The sequence below is a fragment of the Odontesthes bonariensis genome, chromosome 12 (assembly GCF_027942865.1).
Source record: "Odontesthes bonariensis isolate fOdoBon6 chromosome 12, fOdoBon6.hap1, whole genome shotgun sequence".
Lineage (NCBI taxonomy): Eukaryota > Metazoa > Chordata > Actinopteri > Atheriniformes > Atherinopsidae > Odontesthes > Odontesthes bonariensis.
This window is the reverse complement of record NC_134517.1, coordinates 11,477,318-11,487,001: the sequence shown is the minus strand read 5'-3', so window position 1 is coordinate 11,487,001 and position 9,684 is coordinate 11,477,318.

The following is a 9,684-nucleotide window of genomic DNA, read 5'->3' as shown; positions in this document are numbered from 1 at the left end:
AAATCCCTATCGTTGTTGTTGTCCGTGTGGACTGGTTGCAGATAAATAGTTCCGCAACGGCGAGAGTTTAATGTTAGTTCCAGTTTTGGTCTTTTTCCAGAGTTTTTGAAAAAAAAAAAGAAACCTCACAGTCTTTTAATTACTGCCACTGGGAGGAAATGTGTAATTGTAATTTTCTAACATACATAACTGTAATAATTTCTCCAATTATTTATAACAGTTTTAACTGCATTGTTAGAGCTGTCGTAATTTTTTTGTATCAAGGTTGGAAAAGTTAAACCGCTTCTATTTCATGTAGGAAAATATAAAGCTTATGGATAAATTTCCCAGGCTCAAAAAGAGAAAAAAAAACAGTTAGTAGATGAGAGACCATTAACTATAATGTAATTATCCTATTTCCTTTATATCCTTTCCTTTTTATATATTTTACATGTTCTTACTCTATCTAACAGCTGCACATTGAAGATGGGATTTAACTAGTTGAGAGCTTTGCATGTGCATCTATTTTTTGAAGTCAATAAGGCAAAAAAGAAACATTTATCCTTAGATCAAAGATCACAGACTACACAACTGAAAGAGAAAACCCTAGTCCTTCATTGGTTTGTGAAATGGAATTTTAATGCTGTGTTCCATTAGCAAAGGAAGTCGGAACTCGAGAGCTGGAAATTACATGGCTGAATTCCTGTTGCAAGTTGGATGTAATGCGGTGTAACTACCGCTGCTTGTTATGCACAGGGGAACTGTGCTGAAGTTTGAGGTCTGGGCTCCAACATTCTAAGTCAAAAATACAACTTTTTGGGACATTCCAGATGAGTTTGTTTCCATAGGGAACCTGGAAATTCAGACTTCTGAGGCCACAGATGTTTTGGAACAAGCGTCTAGTACCTGTCTTAGGTAATACACTTTGAGGTACTTCTGCCTCATTTTCAGGTCCAACAGCAAATGGCTCCATTCATCAGTAATACAGTCTATGGCTCGGTCATAAGGCTACGAAAATGATTCATTCCACTTGTGTCTTGATTATGATTGGGTGTTTCTATTTTCTGTATTTTCACTAACAAAAAAACAAAGAGCTGATTTGCGTCTTGTAGCAAACCCAAACTACATTCAAGCCTTCGGACAGAATTGGGATTCACTCAGCCAGATGATGGGGTTATGGCCTTTCATTGTTAACAAGAATATGCTCTTGACTGAGCTGTCTAGTCAGATGAGAGCTTTTAAAAACGAGGGGCCTATTAATCTTGGAGTGAGTGATTATTTTGAATTTTACCCAAATCTGTTTGAACAGATATTGGCAACTGCTACATTGTGCTCACTTGCTCCTCTTCACATGGTGCACTTTTCTTTTGTTATTCAGTGAAGTCAAGTGAGGACAAACTGTGCATCTTTAGAATAAGTGAAAAAGGTAAAGTGCAATCCCAGAGTCAGACAAAAACAAGGGACAGTTTACCAAACAGACAGGAAGCTAAATAAAAAAATAAATTTCTACCATGTCCTTAAATGACATTAACATGAATTCTAGACTCCAAATTAACTTTTACTCAAGAATACGTTCCAAATCGAGCTCTAAGATCATCAGGTGCTACTTTATTAAGTGTTCCTAGGATGAAATATAAAAAGACGGGTCAAGCTGCTTTCTGTTTTTACTGCCCCAAAAATCTGGAACTCTCTACCAGTGTATATTCGTCAGTCAACAGATATTACAAACTTTAAAAAGCAGCTAAAACACATCTATACACCCTCGCCTTCTACTAGTTTTATAGATATATTGCACGGCTGTGTAATGTGTCTTGAAACACAAAAGAAGGCATCTTGGGAAAATGACTGAAACGATCTTATGGACTTTATGGAAATTTAGAGGAGGGGGACTTTAACGTGTTAAACATCTAATGAAAAAATCTGTTGATAATTTGCTTTGGGGATCAGCAACGTAGTAAAGAGATGGATGTAGAACAAAGTTTGTCCTGTAGTTCTTACCTAGAGGGGGGATTATCTCAATGAAGATGCCTCATGAGAATATTGAGTGTTCTGTTAATTTCTATTCAGAAACCTCTTGAAAAAATGGAATGTTTAATTAGCTTTCTTCAGCTTTGATGTTTGCTATATGGGCCCAACAGCAACTTGGAAATGATCCACTTTAAGTCAGAAACAGTTGCTGTATGTCAAAAGATGCCAAATATAAGTTTGTCTCCTGATGCCATGTTGTGTACACGTTTGGCTAGCCTGGAAGCATGAAGCATATCTATGGCCTTGCATCTTCATCTCACCTTAAAGGGATAGTTTGCCTCTTTTGACATGAAGCTGTATGACATCCCATATTAGCAATATCATTTATGAACATTGACTTACCCCCCGCTGCGTCCTGTGAGCCGAGTTCCAGCCGAGTTTTGGCACTGACGAAGGTCGTCCGGCTAGTTGGCTGGGGCTAAAAAAATGAAGCGTCTTGCTTTTCAAAACAATACGCGTTCAAAAGAGTAATACATTTGCATCACAAAATCGTTGTGCAGGAAAAAGTCAGACCTCACAATCGCTTGGCGCTATTTTTGCCTCCCTCGATATCAATGCGTGCAGCCACCTAGCGATAGCCGCACCTGTTACGGTGCAGGGGAGTGCTCGGTCTGCTCTTCGATCTGCACAGTTTACATTGGACGCGTTGATATCAAGGGAGGCAAAAATAGCGCCAAGAGATGTGAGGTCTGACTTTTTCCTGCACAATGATTTTGTGATTCAAATGTATTACTCTTCTGAACGCATATTGTTTTGAGAAGCAAGACGCTTCATTTATTTAGCCCCAGCCAACTAGCCGAACTACCTTCGTCAGCGCCAAAACTCGGCTGGAACTCGCCTCACAGGACGCAGCGGGGAGTTAAGAAAATGTTCATAAATGATGTTGCTAATATGGGATGTCACACAGCTTCATGTCAAAAGAGGCGAACTATTCCTTTAATGACTGATATTCAGCCACACTGCTTATTTTGTCAATGGAAAATATCACACTTTTTTTTTTCCTGTAAAATATGATGCTGTGTTGTGAACAGTCCCCACAGGGCTTATTCTGTTGCAGGTACGGATTTAACATCAGACTAATTTTGCCATTTTGACCCTCTTGTTGTAAATAGGTGACCTGGGGTGGAGCTTTTTAAACCCTGACCTGGTATACAAATGACCACCTTTAGTTGAAAGTATCTTCTTAGTCACATTCATTACAATGCAGACATGAAAGTTAAACAAAAAAAACAAGGCGCTACATTTCTGTATTTTTCTTTTTCCAGCACACTTTTGTTTGTTTGCTACCAAGTAGCCAATCAGCCAACATTAACATAAACAGAAATTTTATTTACAACCCAATGATAATTCTAAAGACAGTAAAGCATATCATCTAAACAAGACCTGAGCCTACAGGCATCTTATCAGTGCTTTAAGAGAAAATGTGAGGATCAAACTCAGCAGGGGGGCACCATGCTGAGCTGGAGCCTTTCTGCGCAGAGCTGCATGTTCTCCCTGTACTTGTGTTGATTCTCTCCTGTTTCCTGCCTCAATTAACAGTCATGCGAGTTGGATTAATGGTTTAATGTACAGTAAATTGGCCGATGGTGTGAATGTGAGCCTGCACGTTTGCTACTTTCCATTATGAGCATATGATATGTTATGCTACATAGAAAAAAAGCCTAATATGGAGAAAATACCAACTTGTAACTCTGGTTGTGGAAAGCCAAATTAGCAATATTACCATTAAGATTTCTTGAAAAGAAATTCTGTGTCCCAAATGATGTGATCAGACACATAAAATATGATAATTCGATATTTATTCATTCCTGACAAACTGGAAGTCCAGTTTTTATTTTAGTTATGCCAACAGTAAGTTGATCTGCATGCTCAGCAAATTCTAGCAACTCAGTGTCTCAGCAAATTCTTGTTGCCCGTCAGATATCAGCCTTGGCAACTTCTAACTGTTCTGGAGGCTCATTCATCTTTTCATTCCAGTTAAGCAGGTCTTGCGTCAAAGTTTCGATGAAACACTTTTCAGTAATTCCTCCACAACCAGGCAGGTCTAAGAAGATGCTCCCCGACACACAGCAACCTCTGTAGCATGAATACAAAATGATCACTACTGTTCCATCTGCTTGCTTCCTAACCACACATCAACGTGTCCTTTGGCAATGTTCTTCCCCTCCTGCCTTTCTACAAACATTTCAAACTTTGGAATGAAATATTATGGAGCTAGATGTTTTGTACAAGTGGATACAGGGAAAATAATGTCTATGTGAAGAAACAGTATACTTCCATGCCCTTATTGAACAAACAATTAACTTTGTGATGTGATATGATAAAAATGAAACCGCAGTCCTCTCCTAAACCTAAAGAAACAGTTCATGTTCCCAATTCTTGTAAAATACAAATGAACGTTAATACAAAAGGAAAATGACACGTGGAAATAAGGGAGTAAAAAACATAACTGTCCCAAAATCTGTCTTGAAGTCAAGTCTCAAGTCCTGTGACTTTCTGACACTTTCCGCTCACCCATCATGAGGCATTTTCTTTATATTCTTGCTAAAAACCTCATAAAGACTCTGGAATGTGTGTGATTGGGATGTAATACGGCTGCAATTAATGTGTCATGACTCATGGCGCTGATGGCAAAGGACACCTGATGCCCTTTTCTGAGACAACAAGAGGTCGTCATCAAACAGCAGTATGTGACGCCCTGGGATGAGAACAGATTGATTATTCCACAGAGACATCAGTTTATTATAGGCTTCAGATGCTTCAAGCTGATGGAAAATAATTCTACTTACATTTTGTGTAATTAAATGTTAAATATAACCCACTGTGGCATGCACTGCTCTTTATCAGTTGTATCGCCTTCGAGCAATAACTGTTCATTCATGTTGTCCTGGTAACTGCTAGGACACAGATACCACGACTCATTTGCTAATTCCTAATGAGCCCTCACAGGGTGATGAAAGTTTCATGAGTTTTTTTTATACACTTAGTCATAAACCAATCATGTTGGATTGAAACTGACTGAGATGGCGTTCTCAAAAGTATTTTCGGTAATAAACTTTCTTATGCTTTCTGTTCTTGTGGATGTACATTAAAGTCACGTCTGCCTGTCAGCTCAGATCAGACTGTGAATGCAGCAACTGTGACAGTAGCCCTGTAGCTCCGGTCTTAATCATGTAGGCACAACATGTTGTACCTGAGGCTCTGCTGTCCCTGCTGGACCAAATGATCCACAGTCTGGTGTCTAGTTAGCTAGAAGGGAAAAGTTCTCAGCGAGGACATGACTAATGCATCAGTCACATCAATACAAATCCCATTTTGCACTCTTTGACTCCTGCTTTAAAACAGCTCTGCTTGTGTACAAGTCTCTTCATGGTCAAGCGCCAAAGTACATCTCTGACATGTTAGAGCCATATGAAACAACTCGGTGTCTGAGAACCTCAGGGAGGGGTCTCCTGCTGGGGCCCAGAGTCAGGACTAAACAAGGTGAGGCTGCGTTTCAGTTTTATGCTCCTAACATCTGGAACAGTCTTCCAGAAGATGTGAGCCAGGCCTCAACTCTGACAATGTTTAAATCCAGGCTGAAAACCTTTCTGTTTAACTGTGCATATGACACCTGAAAGTATTTTATCTGCACTCTTCACTTTTAAATGAATTAATTAATGATTATTTTTAATGTTTTTTTTAATTTTTTTTATTTCTTTTTAATGATTTTATTGCCTTCTTGTGATTTTATGTTGCTGTAAAGCACTTTGAATTACCTTGTGTACGAATTGTGCTCTATAAATAAAATTGCCTTGCCTTGCCTTACCTTGCTTCATCTCTGTTCAAACCAGCTTAGAAAATATTGAGCACTATAATACAATATGAAAGTGTGGGCTTTCTTTCATAATGAGTATTCTGATCTGGATATAGTAAACGTCTGCCACGTGTTAAAATGAAATAATTACAGCATGTGATTCTTTTGTGTGAAAATATTGTTGGGAGTTAAAATAAATTGTTTTGTTTTGGCAAAATAATGGTGCTCCAGACGCTTTCGCTCAGGAGACGGAAACATCTTTCAGCAGACGCACAGGATACTGTTTGCTCACTGTTTGACAGCCAGCTTGCATGGTTTGGAGTTGATCCAACTCACCCTGCAGTATTTAAACATCGTTAGAGTCACTATCTGAGCCTGGCTCCAATGAAGTAAGTGCTGAATCTATTTATAAAATTATACACACTCTCAAACACTTCGGGCTTAAAACCTCTCTTGAGCATATACGCTTCTGTTTGGTCGTGGTATTCTTCTTAGATTTGAATATGGCTTCAGAAGTCTGAGTGATACAAATGAGCATACAAATGAGGGCCAACTTTTATTTGTATATTCAAATATTAGCGACGTGAATTAATCTTGTTAGATAATCCTACCTATGCGTTGGATTTTGGGTTGCGTGTTACTGCTTTATTGTTCACATCTACCATGTCATTTTTGTGACTATTTCCCATTTCAAATCAGTAGATGCAACATGTGTCGAAACATTCTGCTCTTGTGCATGCATCTCACATAAAACTGTAACCGGCACTCCATAAAGATGAGGAACACTGATGGAGTTTTCTATTGACAGTATTCTTTTGTGGAGGGACATATTTCAAAAACAGATCAATAAGAATAAATCACTTGAAGCTGAGTGTTTGTCGTGTTTTGTTCTCAGCTCCACAGAGCATTTCACGGGTTGGACAGCAGTCCTCTTGCAAATAATAGTGCGTTGTTTGTAAGAGATCTAAACTGAACTTTAAGCTCATAGACAGAGAAGAACATGGGGTGCCTGTAAAAAGTATAGTTGAGAAGTTATGGCTTACAAATTTTGAATATTTATCTCAATTTCCTTGTATTTAGAACACTTTCCTCACATTTAAGATGAAAATCAACCTAAAAGAACACTGTAAACGTACTTGTAAACACGTACAGAGCTCAAATATAAAGCATAGATTTAAATGTTAAATCTAAATATTATATCTAAACCTCAATATTAAATCGAAATGCTAAATATATCAAATCAAATCAAATTTATTTATATAGCACATTTCATGTACAAACAATTCAAAGTGCTTTACATGAAATAAAAGCATTGCAGCAGGGAGTGGAAGAAGCATTAAAATACATAAAAGAATATAAAGAGAAACAAATAGAATAATTTAAATGAATTTAAAAACAAGCAACAGTCTAGATAAGTTAAAAGATAGCGTGCAGATTTCATGCATAGACACATGAGAAAAGAAATGTTTTTAACCTGGATTTAAAAAATTCTACATTTGGTGAAAGTTTAATCTCTAAATATAAATAATATAAATATGATATTTAGATTTAACATATAGATTTAGATATTTACAATCTGGTATGTTATGTAAGAGGGTGTTAACTGCCCTGACAGAGAGTTCAACCATTTTGAGCTCACAACCTAAAGTGTAATATTTATTGATCGCAAAACGTTACTGTTTCCCAATAAACTCTGAATTGCACAATTTCTGCGATATCCCGACTCTTTTCCCTGCTGCCGTGCTGATCTTCACATGTCAACTTGTGTTCATTTGATGAAAGGGATTCTTGCAATGTCATTTAACACTTTTTTTGGATTTTCCACTAGTTCACTCACTCAAGCTATAGTGTTCACTCTCATGGATATAGGGCCAGACAGCAACCAATGCATTTAGGATACTACCTGTATGCAGTCCTACTTCATTAGTATGCATCGGATATCCGGCAGAAGTTCCCGGCAAGCAAACATCACATTCAGCCACCACCCCCTCCCCCACAACGAGATAGTGTTCAGCAGCAAACATACAAGATGACAGAAAAAGTGGCCAAAAAAAGTTTGAGGAGTATTATTTTCTTTCTAAGCATTCTTAAGCATCCTTCACTACATTGTCCACATGTGGACAAATGGTCATATTTCACATTTTCTGGTGAAACTGGGATTGTTTTACAAATATCATGGTGGATAAAAATCAGGGTTCAGAAGTAATGAATAATACAAACACTTCATGGATGCACAAAAACAGAATTTATTTGTTATTTATACTTTACTTGAGTACCCTCTTTCACCTTGCATTGTCAAGAGTCTTGTTACATATTTAAACATATCTTAAAGGGCATTGTTATTGTTTTTCATTTAATTTTACATCAGTGTGCACATTCCCAACCTTGTGATCAATTTCAGCCAACATGGATGAGACAGTAAATCTTTTACATGACAATCACCTGGTGTCTCCATCTGTACAAGTCAGATTTAGCATATGATGTAACATAACCAAACAGGTGAGAGGGAGTCCAAAATGTTATGCCATAAGAGGAGTCGGTTACTAGTAGGGATGGGAATCGAAAACCGGTTCTTGTTGAGAACCGGTTCCCAGTGTTTCAATTCCTTGGAATTGTTTGGCGATTTGCAAATGATTCCCTTATCGATTCCAGTGTGCGCGAATGACGTCACCACGCAGCGTTGCGTGGCGAGTCCAGTGCAGCCAGCAGTCAACAGTAAACATGGCGCCCAAGCGGTACAAACGCTCGAAAGTTTGGTTACACATCCCTAAAAAAGACGACAAAAGGGCAACTTGCAAAGTGAATATTTTACCAAAGGGAGGAAATACTACCAACATGCAATAACTATGAATGAATGTCGCGTTTTCGATCCGCTCCGGACTAACGTCGGTGAATCTGAACCCAGCAACGTTAGCAACGTTAGCATGTCCTCGGCTAACACTGCAGGTCACTAACTAACAAACACTGCCTATCATGTCAGCGCCATTTGCCTCATTGTAAAACCTGCTTAGTAACGGTTAAGATAAAATGAATGCCTTCTCAGGCATTACATTTAGATGAAATCATGAGAGGCAGAGTCTGACTGGCTCAGAGCCAGAGGCTGGTGGTACTACCCCCAGTTCACGTCTACCTCCAGCTTCTCCTTTCACCAGAGCAGGGAAGACTTAAATTACCCAGGCCATGATAGACGAATGTGGACCTCACCGTTGTTGGGTTTGTAAGGTCATGACTCGTGTTACTTCTAAACTAAACAGAGTTGATGCTAATCGACCGGTTTGTTGTCCTTTTTCTCCAAATGAGAATCGATAAGGGAACCGATAAAGAACCGAATCGTTAAGCAGAATCGAAAATGGAATTGGAATCGTAAAAATCTTATCAATTCCCATCCCTAGTTACTAGTGACATGAATGAAAGTTAACGAGACAACACAGCAAACGGAACTCTTTCAAAGGATTTTTTTTTCATCTGAGGTCTTATTTTAGAGAGCAATATATAGCAGGGGGCTGCACGGTGGTGTGGTGGTTAGCACCATTGCCTCAGAGCAAGAGGGTTACAGGTTCAACTCCCAGCTTGGCCCTTCTGTGTGGAGTTTGCATGTTCTCCCTGTGTATGCATGGGTTCTCCCCAGATACTCTGGCTTCCTCCCACTGTCCAAAAATATGCACATTAGCTTCATTGGTGTCTCTAAAATTGTCTCTTGGAGTGAGGGTGAGCGTGGTTATTCATCTCTTCCTGTGATGGACTGCAACCCGTCCAGGGTGTACCCCGCCTCTCACCTGATGACCGCTGGATATGAAGCTGTCAGTTGTAGGAATTAATCTTGGGGAAAGCATTATGGCAGGATAAATCATTTTTTAAGCGTATCATTTTACATTTGAAAT